This window comes from Peromyscus maniculatus, chromosome 2, assembly GCF_049852395.1.
Source record: "Peromyscus maniculatus bairdii isolate BWxNUB_F1_BW_parent chromosome 2, HU_Pman_BW_mat_3.1, whole genome shotgun sequence".
NCBI lineage: Eukaryota > Metazoa > Chordata > Mammalia > Rodentia > Cricetidae > Peromyscus > Peromyscus maniculatus.
In genome coordinates, this window is record NC_134853.1 from 130,624,823 (window position 1) to 130,647,427 (window position 22,605).

Consider the following 22,605-nt stretch of genomic DNA (forward strand, 5'->3'; position numbering starts at 1 on the left):
CTCAGACTATCTGGAAAGAGTCTGTTAGTACACTCTGTATTTTCTTCACTCTGGCGAAAGAGGGCCACTGTTTCAAAAAGAGAGAGAGAGGAAAAAAGGTACTTACGAGAGAAAGGCACCTTCTGGCTATGTCTTTGGCCCCACCCATCTAAAGGCCAATGATTTCTCTTCTTGGGGGGTGAGAAATGTGGGAGGCTTTGACAGGACTTCCATGCTTAGAAACATTAAAATAGTGACTTTCATATTAACCTTTATAATTTATAAAACTTACTTCACTTGTTTTCTTAACTACTGATTTTTTAAATTAAATTTTTAAAATTTATTTTACATACCAACCACAGTTTCCCCTCCCTACTCTCTCTTCCTATCTCCTTTCTACCCCCAAATCTTACTACTGAATTTTGAAAGACTAGATCATGCTAAATCTTGGATTGCCACATAGACATTTAATACCATATTGTTTAAAATAATTAATAATTTGTCTTGAAAGAATAAGTCATTTTTTAGAATTATACAAAAATGTTTTGATAATGGCTAGACTGCTAAGTTTCCTTTTTGACAAGTTTTATCAATGAATTTTATCTTTTGAATTTGTCACAAAGAACTCCTTTTGCTGTTTATTTTCTCCATTAATTACTTGAACAGGTATGACATAACTAAGCATTAATATTCAGCCTTTTCTCTGACTTTTAAATCTATCCATTTATTTTATTTGAGTTTTCTGCAATTTCATGCTTGTGTTGCCATTTCATTTTTAGCCTTTATAATGGGCATTCTAAGCACTAAATTTAAGATTTTAATTTTATTTTTTTTTGTCTAAAACTGAAGTACAGTTCTATGTCAGAGTAATTATAGGATCTTTGATAATAAAATTTAAATTACATATGTGAACATTTTATTAAACAAGGAAATATAGCTTCACAACAACTCCTGTTAAGTAATAAAACAGATAAGAGGTAAATTTCACTATTGACTTATGTTTTTATTTGAAGAGGAACAAAATGCATCATGGATAAACATAGGAATCCCTTTGATACTGGATGAAATTTTTAATGGCTAAAATGTTGTGTGCAGTTTCTTCCATTCCCAAAGCCCCTTTGCATTGCCAGTTTAACTCACTTGAGTGTGTTTCAACTTTCTCCCACAAGAGGGCAGAAAGTTCTATTAAGTGGATAGCCTAAAAATGCCACGCAGTGTTTTCAAATTAGCTTCTCTTATATTAACAAAAAGGAGCATAATGGCCAAGTTATTGTTTGATTTACAGATAATTGGCATATTGCAGCGAGGAGACTTAATTTCACCCTTTTAAATTAAACAGGGAGATTTAAAAAGACATAAAATATTCATTAATGTTCGGTGATTATAAAGTAGTGGCATATATTTATTTTGCCTTTATTACTGTTTCGATGGGAAAATACTGCAAATATTTCCGAAATCGAGTTGGCCATACTGACAAGTTGAAATGTTTAAGCAGTGTTAATGCAATCTGCTCACACCTGATATCCTATGCAGAATGATTCAAAATGACTACATCAATTATTAAAAGAAAATTTAAGATTCTGTAAATGTGCCATTGCGTGCCACAGTTGGCTGAAACTGTTCTCTGGTATATTATTTAGATTATCTTTTGATAGTGTCAAGGACTTGAAAACATTGAAATCCTTTTCTTACCATGTTTTAAATATCTCTTAAAAAATGTTCCAGAAGCATTTTTAATGACAAATATTCTTATATATTCCTGGGTAATAGTTTTTCTTCCTTTTCTTTTTTTAATTTTAAAAACGAATTTAAAATAATACTTTGAAACACTGATTATTAAGAAAAAATGTTGATTCTAATGAAAATTGCTTTTCTGTGATTAGATAATTTTACACAGGCTGCTTTATTTTGTGTAACTTTGAGCAAGGCTGTGGAGCAACTGGCTGAGCATAGCTCCCTGGCTTTTCCTGGTCCTATGGGAACCTGTGCTGAGGCTGGCTTCAGGAAGGAAAGTGCTCCTGTGGATGCCTTATTTCTTGCTAAGCTACTATAAATCAGTTTAATTGCTCTAAGAGAGAAGTACGGTCTTGAAAAAAAATTGTAGTTCTGGGTTAATACTAGTATTTTTGTTTTTAATGTGAAAGCTTATTGATGTTATATATCCTAAATTTTAAATTAATCTCTGTTACCAGTTTCAGGAATCTTCTTTGAATAGTAAGCCAAAAATAAATCATGATCACTGTAATTAATAGAGTTTAACAGAATAGATTAAAAGCATCTGATTGTTTTTCCAATAGAGTAAATTATTTATATTTTCCAGCTAAAAATATTCTTAATGTTTTAAAGTCTTTGAATTTTTAAAAGAAAGCTTGTACAGTATTTTTACTCAGAAAACTATTAAATGATTAAGACTGAAATGGGTACCCATTGTAACTATTAATTGAACAGAGTACATTTTTGAAAAGATTGATTGAAGATAATAGTGTTAAGATGCAGTTAGAATTTCAAATAAATTAAATAACACGTGGGTATGCAAGTTGGTGGTGAAAACTGACAGTTGTACAAGTGTTTGCTCATCCTGTCTCAGCCGGTGCTTCACAATAGGAAGCACCTTTCTCCTTTGGATGCCAGGTGAGGGGTTTGTTTTAAGATTGTTTCAAATCTTTCTACTTACATATTCTACATGAGGATATAGCAGTAACATCTAAAGATGGTTAAAAAGGAAATAATTGTAAGTAGTTATAAGAAGTAAAATCCTTATTTTTTCACGATAACATAATAATACCTCATAAAATTATCAATATTCTAATAATATGTGACAGTCCCAACTTTCTATCAATTTGCACCCTAAATTGGATACTTATCACACTTCAAAGTACTGAAATTTCTTCAAAATTTAAACAGGCCTATCTTATTTTGATCAGTTTTTTACTCTTGAGAATTTCCAGTTTTAAACAATTAATTGTAAAGATTCTAGTGATTTAAAATCTGTGGTTTCAAATGCACTTGGGGTGGGCTAACACAAGGGAAGAGGAAGACTGATTTGCCTCTGCAGACCCGAACGAAGCCCAGGTGTGGAAAAGGATATAAAGTCCCTGAAATCAAGCCAACTTTTTCTTGGAAACTGATTCTTTGTTGTCTGCCTTATTTTTGCAAAAGCTTCTGTTAGGCAAATATCTGCTTTTTTGTAGGTGTCACACAAACTTAAGAAACATACACCTGACCCGAAATAACAAAGATAAGAAATCTAAGTCTTTTTAGTGCAGAATCATGGAGTATGACTTATCTATTACAGTGAGAAGTGTGATGAATAGCTATTGGACTTATTTAAATCCTCTTCGTAGTTTCACTTTACCCCAGAATTCTCACTATTCTTATTAATGTTGATTTAGTTCTTAATGGGAATGAAAGGGGAAAATTGACAGCCTACAAAGCCATATCTTACAGGGAGCAAGTAGCACATTTCACTACTAGCACCATGTTATACAAACTAATGATTAAGTGGGAAGCCAATTGAGGTAGAATTGTTATTAAGAAGTAATCTAAGTAAATCATACCAATTCTTAAAAATAATTGTGAAATCAGGATGTTAATTTTGATTCTGAAAATGTAAACCGTGTGTGTGTGTGTGTGTGTGTGTGTGTTTGTGTGTGTGTGTGTGTGTGTGTGTGTGTGTGTGTGTGTGTGTGTTTGGTCTGTTCTATTTGGTACTTTCTCATCTTGACTGATGTGTGCTGGGTTGTTATTTAAGGCTGGTGGCTAGTACTGTTTGGAAATCTGTAGTTCTTCACAAATTATATTAGTGAGCACTTTTCTAGTAGTAAATAGATAATAACTTCTTAACTGTTGTGACCTTTTTTTAAATGTTTTGAGGTATTAGGTGTCTTTTTGGGGGGTTTGTTTATTTTCCAGTATGGGGTAGGGGGCTCGTGGCAAAGAATTGAAGAAACAGTGAGGTAGCTGAGAATGTTCATACGCAAGAGGGTAAATTAAGTTGTGTGCTTACTTAATTAAAAAGTTTAAGTGGTTTGTTTTTACTTCAAGATAAGTGGCATATATTAGCTCAATCAGAATGAGCAGTTTTAATTAGCATATATCATTTAAAAAACTTAAAATAAAAAAATGACATCTTATTAAGAATGAAAGATACAATTTTTAACAACCAGGCAATTAATTCATGCCATTATTCAACTTTCAAGAAAAGGAGAATATGATGTACATGTATTTCTTGGTTTCAGGCTGTATTTTAAAACAGATTTCTTTAATCATACTACTTCAAATGAACAAATAAATGGTGATTATCTTATTGAGATTTTCTGTGTTTCTGTTGTGTCCCTTAGGAAATAAATTTTAAGAAATACTTATGGTGTAGCTATTTAGAAATGGTATTTTTCTTTATCTAGAAATATTTTAGAATAATTTGAAAATGATTTAAAAACAAAAGTATTTTCATCTGTATCTCAAACGAAAATGTAATTTTGTTAAAACTTAAGGGCAATGCTTTAGCCCTTTGTTACTTAAAATATTTTTATCCTAACATCTTAGTCTAGCATATTTATAATTTATGCTTTGTGTGTTGATAGTTTTGAAATTCCTGAGTTGAGAGATTGCATTCAGTTATCAGAAACTAATAAACATAAGACATTTTTTATATGCAAGAAAAGGCAGAGAGTAAATAATTGCACTGGTGACCAATACTGTAATAATCCTGTTTTACAATATGCACTTGACAGGTTGTAATAGTGCTAATTGAAGAGACTAATTCACACTTGCTTCATTCTATTCAAAGGCAAAATCAGCAGCTTGTTTTGCTTTTGACCAGATGGTCCTCATGAACACCTACTGTGCACTTTAAGTGCTTTACTAGAATTACAAAGGCTGGGGGCTGCGTTCGACTCCAAATGATTTGAGAAGGGGGGGGACTTCTGTGCTCAATGGATTTGGTGCAAGTAAATTAATTCTAGTGGACCCATTACACACAGAGCCCCCTTTTCAAAGCTCTGAGCCTCCTCGCCTGCTCTGTAGCAATGAGAAAGAGAAAGAGAAAGGCAGATTACTGCAAACAGAAATAAAAAAAAGGGTATGAAAGGGAGAAAAGAGGCCTTGAAGCCTTTCATATCATTTGAGTTTTTCAAGTGCGTTATTTTTGGGGAGGGTGGATGTATGAAAAGCCAATTGGAGTTTTTTTTGTTTTAAAGTGCGCTATTTAAGCACCATGAATATAAGCGCAAGAGCAACAGTTGACTGAGTTTACTGTGGTGAAGCTTTGTGTCCGAGGATGAATCAAATTCATTATATTCAACTCTTTGTGTTTTAACATGAATGGAGGGTTAGTTTCACAAGACTGTGTCTGTTTAGGATAATTATAATTTAATATTTTCCTTTCATAAAGTTATCACTGTAGATGTCTAAAATTTTAATCAAAGCAGATTTTGTACATTGACTTTGAAGCACCCTGACAGTTTAAAATTCAAAGGAAAGCTTTTTTAGTTTTCAAAAGAAAAGAAAGGCTCATTCTAATGGCATTGAAGCAGAGATTATTATAACTAATTAGAAGTCACACATCTGTTAGCTTTTGGTTTGTGATTTATTTATGTATTTGTGAGTAAAACATATACTTTTAAAATACATTGTCATTATAGTGAACCAGAATGATAAAATGTACTTAAAAAGGAACTATTAACTATTTTTACAAATTTTACAGTTGCATAAAATATTTAATGAAATAAAGGTGTATTGAGTATGACTGAATAGCATACACTTAATAAACTTAAGCTGAAGTGTATTTTCAGACAAAATACATTCACAATTTTGTTAGTATATTTCTGGCTATTAAATAATCATTATGAAATATTAGCAAATGTAGTTTGTTTAAATTTATAATTATTCCTTAACTTTAAAGGTGTTCATGGATAATACTGTAATTTGGAATACTACCACTAAATTTTTTTATGACAAAGTATGTAGGTAATATACAAATGATCACATTTATCCTTTGTTTTTGCTTTTTATAAGATAGCCTCATAAACACCTTTAACCTTAAACCTGTCAGTTGTTTTCTCATGGTATATTTTTAGTGGCATAGATTATCTTTGTTAACTCCATATTACTGACATTCTTATTTAAATCCTTTCTAATTATAGCTATTAACAAAGACAACAAAAATCATACCCGGAGTATAATTGTAAATGTCCTATAGTCTTTTTAAGTTTGTAATGCTTTCATAATGCTGCAATGTGCATTTGAATAGACATAATATACTGGTAAGTATGCCTTTATGTCTGTTTTTTAATTATATACTTAGAAAATAAAACAAAAAAAAAACTAACCACAGAAAATTGTTATTTCTTTTCAGAACCACAAAAATTGTTATTTTTTAGACTTTCAATTGAAGAGGGTAGCATACTCTCTTTGGTACTTAAAACAAACTTTGTTACTGTGGTTATTACTTTGGGATTTTGTATAGAAATTGTATTTGGAGGATGAAGAAAAATAAAAGGTAATTTCTCCAAACCTTCAACCAACAAACATGTAGTGAAATTTGTAAACAATAAGGTGTTAATAAATTCATATCCTCGGGAAGAAAATATTTCAAGAAAAAAATGGATTAAGAACAAAAAGAACAAAATTAAAATAAATAAATGTGAAGTTACTGCACTTTTGTCTTTTTTTATTGTAGAAAGAGTAAAGAATTGGTGTTAGAATTAGAGCCTCACTTAGAAGTGGTTTGATCACAATTATATATGTAGTCATTTGCTTAGGTGGGGCCAGTTCTTGGCTGACCAGAGACAGTGGTCGGATAGATGGATGTATAAATAATTGAGTAATCGAATGAATGAATGAATGAATGAATGAATGAATGAATAAATAAATAAATAAATAAATAAATAAATAAATAAATAAATTTAGTATTCAGTTGTTACCCCTAGAGTGTCACATACATGATTACCTAGGGTTGGGAAAGCCTGTGCATATAGAGGTTCATCATGGACCCCTATGGCACCATATTACTTATAATGTGAAGTCTTTTAACATTTAAATATCCTCCAGCCATGTAGTAAGTAATAAAAACAAAGAACCAAATAAACAACCAAGAATTAAAGGGTGGATAAATGAATATAAAATGTTAATAAACACAAGTGGGCTAAGACTAGGTATATTAAGGTAAGTTCTACTTGTAGAAAAATCACTTCCATATTTATCAGTATAAGCCAAAAATTATTTGAATACCACCTCCTAAAACACCAAGCTGTGATATTTTTCTTTCATCTGATATGACTCAGTGCTATGTAGTCAAAGAATTATTCTTTTCAAACATTATCAGTCTGATGAATATACTTTGAGAAAAATTCTGTTACTTAGTTTGGAGTTTTATTACCCTCAATATACCCCTCCTCCCTTTTTTAAAAAGAAAAGAAAAAAAAAAAAAGACTAAAAGCTCACAGCAAACAATGTATAAATGACAAAATGTATTCCTTGCTTTGTGGTCATTGCGTGACCAGACAGTAGAGCACTGGATTGCTCTGAGGTTTTACAGCTGCAAGGCAAAAGCATCTGTTCATTGCAAAGCCGTCATTGTTTAATTTTGACACTGACTTTTCCATGCATCTTGTACCAAGCACTGGATTAGATGCCACTAAGATGAAATTTGTTTTAAGTTGCTCCTAAAGTGCAGCTGTCCCTGTATGTGGCCTTGTAGCTTAACCAAAATAGACAGACGTAAGATCAATCAGAATCTTTGTACAAGGTCACTTGACCAGGCTAAGAGAAGCTCAGAGAAAGAATGGGAATGCTCTTATTTATTGTGAATAACTGTAAAACTACTTTCCAGGCCCATTTAGTGTGTACAGAAGTATCCTGACTCTATTTAAGAGCAATACAACCTTTATTAAATATTGAACTTTTAAAAGTGGATTATAATGGTTGAGTCTTTGAGTACCCTGTATACATCAGCTATTCTCCCACAATAATTTGCAGGAGAAAGGGTTCAGTTTATTTGTCTCTTAAGTAGTAATTGACTGAAAATAAAATTCATTCTAAAATCACTCAGCTAAATTCTTGAAAAGAGGACATTTTTATAGAATGATAATTTTTCTTTAATGTTTCAAGTGAATGAAAAATGAAAGAGCACTCCACTTCCCAAGTTTCCTGGGATTGTGTGAATTTCTACCCAGCTGGTCCAAATTGATTGATACAGGGCCAAATATTTGTCTGCCTACATTTCAAAGTCTATAATTTGCTAATGAATTGTGGTAATAATCTTTCATCATACATGAAAGATTTAGCCAAACAATTTGCTAAGTATGTATTTTGATCATAAGATTTTTGGACGTACACCAAGCTTTACATCTATTTTACAGCTAATGCATGGGGGTAGAGGGAGGGCAATTGGAAAAATAATACTGAACATGGATATTGATGGGAAGGGATGAAGGAGACAAGAAAAGAAGGTACCTTGGAAAAGAATAATTCAGAAAGTCCTGTAAATGACAGAGAAAAACAGATTATATTTGCACCAACACTACAAAATGGAATTTTAAAAGATGCCAACATGCATTTAACCTGCAGTATTCAAAAATGTTGTATCCAATGTATATTAAGATAAGATATTCTCATGCTGTTTTGGTTATAGCTATTCCACTCATTGATTATGAATAATTTCCTAGAAACATGGTGTTAAAAAGGTCAAATGTCCATAGATATTGAGTCATGGAAGGCATAACACTTAAATCTAAGGAGTTGTAAGGGCAAATTATTGTTTTAAAACGTGATTTGACCAACTCTAGAAGAAGCTTCTGAAATGACTGCAGGCATTCAGAGAATTCATTTCCCTCTAGAACAAACATTGTGCAGAGGACAACTAGACTTAGCTTTCTGGGAGGATAATGTGGCAGTAAGTAACTTCTGCTCGAAGTAAATTTGATAGATGAGCATCAAATGTACTGTAGAAGAAGTCCAGGATTGCTTTATGAAGTAAGAAGGCAAGAAGTTATTGAGCATAAGTCTCTTCCATGCATAAAATTTCCCTTTCATTGTTAGCAGTCAATGGGGCCATGACCTCTTCCTATTACACTGATTCAATCAAAAGTGATTTCCTAGTGTCTATGGGGACAATATTAAATAATAATATATTTCCCTTGCCAGCCATTTGTTTGTTTCAAACAAATGTTTCAAAAAAAAAAAAAGTTGTCAAAACTTCAAACAATAGTAGGTAGTTTTAAAAAATAAAATGAGAAACAAGCAAATTAATAGAACACTTTGTTTTGTAGAAAGAAAGTATCTATCTTCAAAGAAAGGGAAGATGGACTTTTATTTTTATAGATTTAAACAAAAAGTACCAGGAATTTTTATATATACCTGCTAGGCCTCTAACCTTCACAGCATTAAAGTGTATTTATTTATATAATTATCTATTTTTGTTATAGGTCAGTAAATCTAAGGTGGCACTACTAGACAATCTTGAAATATTTAGAAAAGTTAGAGATATGTCTCTTACTCCAGTTTTATTTTTGATGTGTTGAAACCTTTTTTGACACCCTTTTTTGACAATTAACTCTTTATTAATTTAATGTCATAATTCTTATAGGCATATTGATAACAGATTATTACTATAGTAAACGTTAATAAGTTTTTGATTGGGGATCCTTACTTATTTCTTCCTTGTATTATAGAAAAATTTCATAATAACCATGGAAGAAAAGTAGCATGAGAATCACACTTAAACAAATATAGTGTGATAGTGTAAGGCCTCTGAATTTTTATGAAAACTCAATTTCCAAAGTAAGTTGCTGGAGTTATAGAAGATATTAAATGCAAGGTTTGTTATTGGTATTGACAATAGTGTTTTAGATATTATTATCTAAAGCACTTAAAGTTACATGCCTGCTCTTATGTGTTGAAAACGTACCTTGAAAAAGATATGTTTACTATGTCACATAATTATCATCATCATCATATAATTTAAATATCAGCTTATTTTATTTTGTATTAAGTCTTGTTTCCCTTTATCCGTCACATTGTAAAAAATAAATTTAATTAATTACATTTTATTTTCTTGCTCATCCAATTATCTAATAGTGCACATGTACATACACGTGGGTCACTTTAAAATGCAAAACACCAGGAATAAAGTAAAATATCGTAAGAATCCTGTTTCATGCTAATTTAAATTTTAAATGAGACTTTTATATGAAATGGAACAAAATGAAAAGTGTATTTGCCAAATGAATGTAGTTCATAAATTAGCATGCATACATGGCATAACTCAAAGCAAATGTTGGATTCACAGTAGTTGTCTTTGTTTGTGATACATATCCTTTATTGCCCAAATATAATGTGGATTTCTAGGAGCTGATTTTGGAGTTGTGATACTTGCTTTTTCTTTTTTCTTTTTAGTGACTTCACTTATTCTTTGTTCTCTGAAGGGACAAATTGATTTGTTGAAATTCCCCAAAGTAATTTGAAACCATTATTGTGAGCCAGGTAGCTATTCAGTCTGAGTGGTTAATTCTGTGTTATTCAGGTTAGATGTCTCTTTTCTGAGTGTTCTCTTTGTAAATATATATCAGATATGCCTCATCCATTTGCAGTTATTTCGTTATTTAATTATTTCCCTTATTTGACTGTATGCATCTGAAACTAGGAAAAGTGTAAGTTGTTTCTCTCTTAATGTCAGGGCCTCACAGTGAAATGGTCATAAAATAGGTGAGCTTAAAGAATAACTAAATTAGGAAAGAAAGATCTGTTAAGCAATGAGATTATTTTTCCTGAGGCATTTGCAAAAGTAATTATGCAAGTATTTATGAGTACTTAAGCTTTTTGAATATTAATGTTGAAATAAGCATACTTTTTTTTTTTGGTTTTTCGAGACAGGGTTTCTCTGTGTAGCTTTGCGCCTTTCCTGGAGCTCACTTGGTAGCCCAGGCTGGCCTCGAACTCACAGAGATCCGCCTGGCTCTGCCTCCCGAGTGCTGGGATTAAAGGCGTGCGCCACCAACGCCCGGCTTTTTTAAAATTTTTTTTTTTTTTTTTTTTTTTTGAAATAAGCATACTTTTAAAACATTTAAAGTTTAATTTTTATTAGTGTGGGTTTCATTGTGATGTTTTCATATGCAGATATCATTATACTTTGTACTCATTGGCTACGCCCTTGGACACTCTTATTCTTCCTCCTCTTACTAGTCTCCCTCCTCTTCTCCAATAGTTACCCGTCTATCCTCATGGCACATGTATTCTTTTAACCTCTTGTTTCTCCCGCCTCCTATGGACCACTTCTCACCTTTCATAGTCCCTTTTCTACTTTCATGTTATACACATGCACACTTTCATACATTCTCACAGATACACATATATGTATACTTAAATATATATTTATTTAAATCTGTATTCCTTATATAAGAGAAACATGCAATATTTGTCTTTCTGAGTCTGGCTTATATCAATTAACATAATAATCTCCAGTTTCTTTTATTTTTTCTTCAGATATCATTTCATTCTACTTTACAGCTGAAAAGATAAAAATAATTAAGATATTATTTATATGTACCACATTCTCTTTATTCATTCATGCTGTCCATATGCTAATGGACATCTAGGCTAGTATCATTGCTTAAAAATAGTGTAACAGTAAACATGGATATTCAAGTATTTCTGTGGTATGCTGACTTAGAATCCTTCAATTATATGCCCAGGAATGTGTCTAGATCAATATGGTTATTCTTGTTTTGCTTTTTCAAGGAGCCTCCATATGGACTTCTATAGTGACTGCATAAGTTTACATTCCCACAAGCACTATGATCTGTGGAACTAGATTACTGTTCCTCATGGCACTAAAAGGTTATGTAATAGCCATCTATCCTTAAGTGGCCTGGATTTCATTTTCCATGTTTGGAGGTTTTCATATGTAAAATGGTAGCAACTTTTGCTATGAAAAATAGGTTTCTAAACTTTAACACATGTGTACAGCTTTTTTGCTTCATTGAACTTTGTATAAAGTCTCAGCATTTCTGTCTTTTGTTTTCTACTTTTCCTTCTCATCAGCCTGGTCACCAGTGTGATCAAGTAAGAGGTGGCATTATAGAACTTTTAGCATGTCGAGAGAGGCTAATGAAAGGTGATTAAGATAATATGTTTGCTGCACTTAGAAGGAATTGACATAGTTCTTGCAAGGTGAGAGAGGATATGGAGAGAAGCACTAATCCATGGGCTGTTGCTGTATGTAAATAGGTTACTATATCACCATGCTTGAGTTGTTATTTAAGGGATCCAGGGAATCTAAATCAGTGGTGTTTTTCTCTCCTCAAATAACAAATAATATTATTTTTATATTAAAATGAACTTTTGGCTTTTTATATTCATATACCAAATCCACCAAGACATTACAACTGATTTTATATATGTAAAAAGTCTGTAATATATAGGATTTTATGAAATTGATATTTGAACTTGTACTAAGTTCAGATTCTATGTGTGAATCAAGACTGTGATTTCAGCATCAGGACTGGTGTATAGATCAGAAGAATTGGTTTAAAAAGGTCAGAAATGTAACCTTACATTTATGGTCAATTATTTTCATCCAGTATAATTTAATGATCTTTTCCATATATGATATTAAGGTATAGGATGTCTGTATGCAGAAGAATTGACTTAAAACAACCTTTCATCCCTTATAGAAAAATTAACTTAAATTTGATCAAATCAGGGGACTGTACTATAAAATTCTCTTTTCTACGTGTTTGTGTATGTATGTCTATGCACACAAGTAGAGACTGGAAGTCAACATTACATGTCTTTACAACCATCTCTACCTTATTTTTTTGAGAAAGTGTCTAGCAGTAAAATTGCTCCCTTAGCTGGACACACACAGACACACAGACACACACACACACAGACACACACACACACACACACACACACACACACACACACACACACACACACACACAGAGTTTCTTTAATTTTTACTAATCTTAACAAAATTTGTTCTTTTGGTAATTTTTATTCATTTCAGTGGCTTCAAGCAGTCACATTGAGTTTAACGTTCACTCACAGAACTGTGTCTTCCTGAAGTGAAACTCCATCCCCATTAAAAACTAAATCCTTATTACCTTCTTCCCATAACCCCTAGCAAACCAGCTTTCTCCTTTCTTTTCCTAAGAATTTGATACTATATATAGCTCATGTAACAGGGGCTTCTGGTTTTTTTTGGGGGGGGGGGCTTATTTCACTTAGCTTAGGGTCTTCATTTTGTAGCTTGTGTTAGAATCTATACCTTTTTGAAGCTGTAAATATAATGTAAATTATATAAAATTATGTAAATATAATGTTTATTTATCCATTGATGAAAAATCAGGTTGATTCTGCCTTTTGGCTATTGCTGCAAACATGATGCACACACATCTCTGAGACCCCATTTCCAAGTTTTGGGAGAATATATAAAAAGTAGAATTGCTAGATCAGGAAATTCTGTGTTTTAAGTTTTTAAAGAGCCATTTCTTAATAACAATGGTTGTCTGTATTGTTTTGTATTTTCACCAGCAATGAATAAATATTTCAGTTTTTCCAATTCCAGTATGTGTTTTCTGTGTTTTAAAAAATAATAGCTATGTCTGGAGAGATGACTCAATGATTAGAAGCACAAGATGCTCCTGCAGAGGACTCAGATTTGATTCTCATTCACATGAGTTTGATTAACACTCACATGGCAGCTCACAGCCACCTGTAACTTCAGTTCTAGGGGATCTGCTGCCCTTTCTGGCCTCCTCAGGTACTAGGCACATGTGGTGTACAAACATACATGAAGGCAAACTCTTATACACATAAAAAAATCTTTATAGTTAACCATCCTTCCAGACATAAAGTGGTATTTCATTGTGATTTTGGTTTTTATTTTTCTAATGGCTTATAATTGGAAGAACATTGTTTGATATGTTTGTTACCTATTTTGGAGGAATATCCATTTAAGTACTTTTCTTGTTTAGGTGAGGGAATTCTTTCTGGAGTGAGGAAAATGATCTTGAATTAGTGATGGTTAATGAGAACTTTGTGAGTGTACTAAAAATAGCTGAATTGTCCATTTAAATGTAGAAATGGAATATGGAATTTATAGCAAGGGTTTACAGGAGAGCTACACTAACAAAATGTAAATTGTCCCAAAAAGGAAGATTATAACTAACACTAAAATGGTGACATGCAGATAAAGGATAAGATCACCAGTTTCTGTTTGGTAAGAGTTTAAAGTAAAGACAGTCTGTTTTTCCTTTCTGTTGAAGCAAATCAGGAAAATTCTTTACTTTAAAATTATTAAGCTTTACAAAGTTTTTTGGAACCACATTTCATAAGCATTTGGGCTAAATATGTGAAAGGTTACATTTTTACTTGATCTTTATTTAAGACATCTGTTGCACTAGGGGAGTAGCATTTCAAGAAAATTGGCGTCAACTTTTGTATCTAACAGGTATTAGAGACTTTGCATCACCATAGAGTTTCTGTGACTGATCTTGCATTGTGCTTCCATTAATATTTTTGTCATATTGTAGTAGATACATATTTGATGATAGAGTGAACACTTTGTATGAAGAATAAAGATATTGATTAGTCTGCTTAAAAAAAATTTTTTTTTATGGCTGCCATGGTGCATACCTGTAGTTCCTAGTACCTGGGTGGGAAGTGAGGCAGGAGTATCATTTGAGCATGAGAATTCAGTCAAGGTCAAATCAGGCAATGTAGGAAGGCCTTATATTCCAAAAAGCAAACAAAGAACTGCTTTATTCCTCTGCTGTCTGAACTCTCTGCAGTGACTGAACATCCAAACCTAGTATATATTTTGTAATGGCCGGTTGTCCAAGATTATAGCTTCTTTGTGCTGCATAGCCTTTTTAGGTCTATTTAGAAATCAAGGTTACTAAGCACGTTTCCAAACATAGTACAGATGACATTTTGTCTATGTTCGCCTTGTTGAGCTGCTTCTGCTCTGGTTTTGCTACCTGCTAAGCTTTGGTATCTCTTGCTTATTTGACAAACCCACCTTTCGATATCTATGTTGGGATTTAGTGTGAACCTCCTCAAAGAGGTAACTGATTAATTCTTTCTAGTCCGAAATAGTGTCAATACAAATAAAGTGTAATGTCTTGCGTCTTTGAAATATTATTGTAAGATTACTGTATTAAGACAACCTGTATTGCTGTTGTAGCAAGAGTCCTATCACTTGTATCAACAGCATTTATGTAAAATGTGTTTTGTTTTTTAAGTTACTTGTGTGTGTATGATGTTTATGATGTTTACATGTGCATATATTCACGTTTGGACATACAAATGTATAGAGGTAAGAAGAGGACAGACTCAATGCTCCCCTCTGTTTGAGAGTCTCTTGTTAGTTCCCTGCTGCATTTGCCAGGCTACCTGTCCCAAGAGCTTCTGGGAATTCTGTCTCTGCTGCTTATCTTGCCCTGGGATTTTTGGGATTATAGCCATGGTCTGAGTAGTCCAGACTCAAGTCCTCATACCTACACAAGTACATTACCTGCTGAGCCATCTTCCCAGCCCCTAACATTCATTTTAAATGCAACTTTGAATCATTGCAAATTTTGATTTTTTTTCCTAAGATATCCTCTTATAACCATAATGTTTATGTGTGTGCGTGTCTTTTAATAAACTGTTTTCTGATAATGCTATGTGATTTCTTGTCATCAAAATTGGAAATAATTTGTAATTTCTTTTAAACTTTGAAAAAGATAAATGTGTTCAAATCTTTTTCGTTTTTCTTTTTTTGAGACAGGCTTTCTCTGTGTAACAGATCCCTGACTGTCCTGGAACTCAGAGATCCACCTGCCTCTGCCTCATGAGTGCTGGGATTAATTGTGTGGGCCACCGTGCCTGGCTCCATGTTCATATTTTAACACCTAAGTGTTAAAATAAATAATAATAAAATAAATTTATTAGAGTATACAATATTTTGGGGAACACAATACCACCACATTTCCTCTCTTTTTGTCTAAAATTAAAAAAGCTTATAACTAATACAAGAAAAACTATCTTCAATAAGTATATGCAATATACAGTCAAGATTACATTAACAATGTCTAGTCCATTAACATTTGACAGATCTAGACAAAAAACTCCATTATATATATTAACAATGTCCAGTCCAGTAACATCTGATAAACTCAGACCAAAAAAATTTCATTACTTATCTTATTTAAAACAAGTAGTTCCTTTTTAAAAGTAGATTCCATAATCTCCCTTTTTATCTTATCATATCCATATTCTCTTTTTTCTTTCATAATACATTCAGTAGTCTACCTTTTGTCATTTTTATATCTTCCCCTTTTTCTTCAGTGTAGATTCAATGATCTACCTATTTATCCTATTTCTTTATCTTTTTTCTCAGAGTAGATTCGATGATCTATCTCATATCTATATTCTCTTTCTCTTTTTGCTTTCTAGGGGTGAAGATATCTTTAGGGAATCTTGAAAAAAAAATTTTGGGGTTAATCATCAAGTCCTGTATTGTTTGTCCAATCTCTGGAAAATAGGAAAGTTCAGGGCTTGTTTCAAGTCCTTGTTTGAGTAGTCTGTCAGGCTGGATCATCTCAACTATTCCTCTCGAAATTGTTCTGACCAGTTTGTAGTCCAAAGTCGATTTTTCCATGGTGTTAATCGGCTTAATCGGCTAAGTGTTACTAGAAATAGCAACTTACTTTGAAATTATGTTTTGTAGTCTATACAAAATTGCTTGGAGTATGTGAAATCCCTGTCCAAAACTTTATTGTACTAGTATGCAGTCAATGTGTAGTTAATCTACTTTCACAGGCAGGGAATTAAATAAACTAATCAATGAGCAATGTATTTTTTAAGTTTAGTATCTGTTCTCATTTTAGTCATTAAATTAAATATTTTGTTGGAATGATCTAAAACAGAAAATATTTGACACATGCCTTTCCTTTGGCTTTATTGAAAGAACAAAAGCATCCAGACAGTTCTAATTAGGTGTAAGTGCACTCTTTTTCTGAAGATGTATCTTTAGTAATCAACTACTGGATTCTGCTCTGAAATAAACTCTATTCTAAGCATAGTGTTTTGTTCTGTATAATGAATGTATGATCAGCTTGCAACTGAAGAAGCAGCTTCCTGTTACCATATATATATTCCCTCCCTCCCTCCCTCCCTCCCTCCCTCCGTCCCTCCCTCCCTTTTTTTGTTTTTTTGATACAGGGTTTCTCTGTGTAGTCCTGGCTGTCCTGAAACTTGCTTTGTAGACCAGGCTGGCCTTGAACTCACAGTCTCCACCTCCCGAATGCTGGGATTAAAGGTGTGTGGCACCATGCCTGGCATATAATTACTTTCTGTTGACCATGCACTAGTAGATTTCACCTAAGTGCTGTGTTTAAGTGTTCTAACTAAGGAAAAAGTCAACCAGAGACACTTTTATACCGATCTAACTTTCTTGGAAATGAGTTGAAACCTTCAGGATTCTGATCTACTGCATTGAGTAGTTGTTTGGACTTTTGATATTAAAGTTCTTAGACTCTGATAGATTTTCCTGTTTTCTAAGTAATATGATAGAAAACTATGAAGTTCTGCTTGGAATCATCTCATTAACTATACTTTCTCTAAGTAATGCATGGCAGAGAGCAAAATGTTAAAGAAATATTTGTGATAAAGCTGCCATTGGCTCTCTAACAGTTTTTAAAAACATTTTATCAGTCTTTTACCAGTCTGTTAGGCTCTATCAGAACTAAATTTTTATTTTAAAATTGGAAAAGATTATTTTACTATTTTAATTCCCTATTTAGAATCATAGGTAAAAGCTAATAGTCTCAAAAACTTGATGTGTATACTGTAAAAGCCATTCTTTTATTACTTAGATTTTTTTTTTCCCTCTCAAGGCAAGCTATTACTTACCTGGATGCAGAGATATACTGTCTAAGCTCTTGAACTTTATTCCTGTTTGGTTGTTCTCCAGCAATGGACTATAAGGCATGCATTTTTGGTGGTGTTATTAATTGTATTAACTGTTAGGATATGTAGTTCACATTTTACCAAAGTAAATTCACAGATGAGTTTTTTAGTATTTGCATTCACAATGTTAGTGACATTGCAAATGCATAAAAAATATATAGAAATTGCCTTTTTTCTCATTTTACATTTGTGACTGTGTTTATATTTTTAATCCTCCATAAAATATTTGAGAAGTACTGAATTGAAATACAATAAAAATAGAGAATTTATTGAAAATTATTTTCTTCAACCATATATGTCACATAAGTAATAAATCTTTAATGAGAGTAGACTAAGTTGCAATATTGGGGATGTAGAATGAAGTTGTAGAGAGAATTCTTTGCTACTTGATTGTTGTTTTCAAGAACAAATTGTGACCCATTTCTTAAAAACACAGTATTCAACTGTGGCTGTAATGCAGTTGTGAATTCAGTACTTAAAAGCCAGTTCACTCATCTGTGGCTTTAATGCAGAATTATAAATATAAAATTCTCCTATTTGAATTTAGAAACTTGAGTCTTGCTCTGTGGCTCATTACCAAAGAATTGTTTGTCCAGTTTGGAAAGAGGACTGCCAATTCTCATATTCAGACATTCTGACTTTAGAATTCACACTCTGCCTGCACTGAGAAAAAAATCCACTTAACTCTGAACTTGTTTACTAGTAAATGGAGGTATGTCAGGACCATAGATACAATGAGTTCTGTTTTTGATTATTTTTACTGTAATATAATTATGTCATTTCTTTTCCTTTTCCCTTTGTTCCCCCCAACTCCTTGCAGTTGTGGATGAGGGGGCAGAAAGATTGTTAAAACCAGAATTTATTCAGTTTAAAAACCTTGCTTTCCAGCCAAGATGTTAATCACCTTATTTAAGTTCATTCTTCATTCTTTACCCCTACCTCTCACCATCCTCTTCTAGCTTAACTCCAGCAGTAGTCCATTACTGAGTCGCCATAATTTGATTCTTCATTTCTAGCCCAGTCTAGTCTTCACATAGCAACATGAGTAGTATTCTTAAAATATATTAGGCTGGAGATGTAGCTGAGTAATTGAGTACTTGCCTAGCAGGTTCAAGGTCTCATATTTAACACTTAACACTGTTAGAAAATGAAATGTGTTTAACCACTTTTAGACCCACTGTACTATCTTAGCCAAAACAAAACTAAGCCTCTTTAACATCGACCACAGAGGTCTCATATGAGCTAATGATTTCACATGATCTGGTCTCTTTCTGGCATCATATTTTGTTGTTGTTCATTTGTTTTTTTTTTTTCTCTCACTTTAACCACCATAAAATATTACATTGGCTCCTTTATTTAGATGGACAAATCTGTGTGTCTCATAATCTTTATTCCTGCTGTTCTTTGTACCTGGGATATTTCTATGACCGACTCCTCATTCTTCAAATCTCATATGTTATTTTTTGAAGAATCTTATTTGTCTCTGTCTGTCCCAGTCTAATTAGGTTTCCATTTTCCGTTGGCTTTTTTTCATTAAACATAGTTATTTCTGTCATAGAGAAATGATCACAAGGTATAATTCTGTTTACATACCAACAAGACCATCTCAATTCTTGGTACAACCTTAGAACCTACTTGAAAAGCTGCAATAAAATTATACTGACTTTAAGAACCTCTTGAGTAAACTCACTCTATTCCTCTCTTATGTTGATCTAGCACTTTGCACTCTCTCTGTAACCTGCTAACTGACCTTGAATAGTTATTCAGCTCCCTGTGCCTCAGTTTTTCATCTCTGAGATAGTGATGTATCTCAGTATGTTCTTTTAAAAATAATTATATTAATGCAACTAAAACTTAACACAATACTTGAAAATAAAGCACTCACTTTTAAAAATATTAAAATAAAAATTAGGAAAATCTTTTAATGGAGACTTAAGCAGAGAAAGGAAGATGAAGAAGATATGGAGGAAGGAGAAGAGGAAAGAGAAAGGAATGGGCAGGTTCAGGAATGATAGTTGGTGTGGATTCATCAAGATAGGGTGTTCAGCACTCCTTGGTCCCTGGTTCTGGCCTCTTCCATCTATAAAACAATGATGATTATTCTCTTTGAATCTGAGTGTTGTATGAACTTCTTTTTCAGCTGCTTTTATCCTCCATGTGTGTATCCAAACAGCTCTTAAGGCCATTCTCAAAGCCTGCCTTCTCCAGAGAAAAAAATGACTTTCTTTTTCCTCTTGACTTTTCTTTAAGAGCCTGACTACAGAAAGGAAATAGTGAGTGGTAAGGTCTCTTGCTGTGTGCTGAGCACCTAGTTTAGCAGCTTACAGCAAATAGATGATTTGCAGGTAGAATTTTTCTCCGAGGAGGTAAACATACTAAAGATGAATTAGTAAGTGCCTCTGTTAGACTTTTTTTTTTATCATGACTAAGGCATTAGAAAATAACTTAAAGAAGGAATGGTTTATGCTTGTTCATGGTTTCAAGGTTTCAGTCCATTTTCACCTTGTTTCTAAGGTTATGGGAAGCACAACACCATGCTGGAGAGTACATTGCAGATCAAAACTGCTCACCTCGTGGTGCCTGGGAAACGGGCTGAATGGGGCCAGGGCAAGACATCCTTCAAGACACCCTCTTTGATGGATTTTTTCCTTCCACAATTCGAGTCCTCCCAGAAGTCTGTTTAAAATTTGACTCCATCACAGGATTAATCCATTGGTGCAGACAGAACCCTCATGATTCAGTCCTTCTGGACCTGACCTTCAAATATGGCTTGTGTTTGAGACAAGGGCTTCCCTACCTGAGCCTTTGGAAGGGCACTTTAAATCTAAACCAGTCTGTAACAAAAACCTAGTGGTAGATAATGAGGACTGAGGTTAGTTTTACCTATATGGCTGAGGGAAGGCTTAAAGGTCTATCTGTTATAGAGTGGTTGACACATGATAGTTTATATTTTTAAGTTTTAAAATGTTTGAATAATAAGTAGTGCAACATAAGTCTATTGCTAAGCAGAATAAGCTGTTTGCTGGTTTCTTCTTTTGAGCTAGTTTTCTTGTCACTATCTACAGTGAGATGCAGTAGTGGCTACATACAGTGGGAATAGTGTCTTTTCTGCGGTTTGTAATGTTAGTAGTGCCATTTAAAATTTGCATTTTCTATTACATGAAAAATCTTGACGCTGAATTAACTGAATCAGCTTTTGTCATGAATTTATCTTTAAACAAATAACTGGTGGCGAAGGAGGATAATGATGTTATTAATTTTGAAAGATGGGGTGAGTCAGAACATTCTAAGTGTAGTAGGATGCCTTTAGAGGTTTTCAATAGGGAAATCACACTATCCTGGTGTGTTTTTAAAAAATGCTGTTGTATATAGATTGCAGGAGGCAAAAGTGAGTGACAGAGATCACTGAGACAGTGTTATATTCCAGCTGGGAGATGATAAAGGTCTTGTTATGGATGAAAATAGGTGGATGGGAAGCTCAAGGGGGGTTGACGATGATTTATAGATTTTTGATATAAATAATTGAGCAAATGGTAGTATTCTATTTCTGAAATGAAAGAAAACTATGTATAGAGATAATTTCATTTATGTTATATTATCTCTTCATTGTCTCTTAAATAACTGAGTTGCACAAATCTGTAGGTGCTGCTTTTATCATCTGTAAAGTGTGTGTGTGTGGGGGGGGGTTGCCATCTCTTAAATAGGGTTGCTGGGGTATGTGTTGGTGTAAGAAAGCATGTGGGATTGGATGGTTAGTTAAATCAATAAAGCAATGAACAAGGTTGATGATTTGAATCTTATATTTATACCTTTCAAGTAAACAGAACTGGCTTCATCAGTGATTTTGTTGCCACGTGTAGTAGTGGTCAAAAACTGTGTATCGGTCATCATATTGTTATATAAAGGATCTGGTATATAAAAATTATTTTTAAAATGATAATTTTGCTTTATAGATTGTTCAGTTCTTGCCCTCTTCCACGTGTTTTGCTCATAAAAATTGTGGGTTTTTATTGGTGAAATTATTAAGGCCACTCCATGTAGTTAAAAGGGAGGTTTATTTAGTGGTGTAATTTACAAATGAAGGGATAGGTAGGTTTACAGGGTCTGGCGGTGCAGTCTGGCGGTGTTCTCTGGAGAACTCTGCTCGGTTTACCTCCAGCATCCAGGGTCCAGGAACCAAGAGAGACAGTGCATCCTGATCTCAGGTCCTCAGGGTCCTCTCTTGGCCCCGCCTTGTAGGCGTGACAGTTACCAATGCCTCAATGGGGGTTGGAACTTCCAGATCAAGGTTGGAATGGCAACTCACTACAGGTTATGTGAAGTGTATAGGCTGTAGAAAAAAGTTATATGGTTAAAACTGAGTGGAGCAATGAAGGGCTTGAAGTCAGTTGTTAGTTTTGAATGGATAGCAGCTTTATTAAATAGTCTTAAACTATAAAAATGTAAGTTGGTGTTTTCTCTTTTAGTTAACATATTTGGTCAGATTTGTTTCACAGTACTCACTATTCTAAAGTTAATCTAAACAGAAATAAGGACATTGTCATATAAATTCAGATTAATAACAGAAAGTGTAACAACAGGCTGGAGAGATGGCTCAGAGGTTAAGAGCACTGGCTGCTCTTCCAGAGGTTCTGAGTTCAATTCCCATCAACCACAGGCTCACAACCA

General features: G+C 33.3%; 1 protein-coding gene across 1 annotated transcript in view; it reads left to right on the plus strand.

Annotated features, from left to right (window-relative positions):
• The window catches only part of Faf1 (Fas associated factor 1), a 339,484-nt gene that overhangs the window by 117,155 nt on the left and 199,724 nt on the right, over positions 1-22,605 (plus strand). The gene's annotated exons all lie outside the window — the stretch shown is intronic.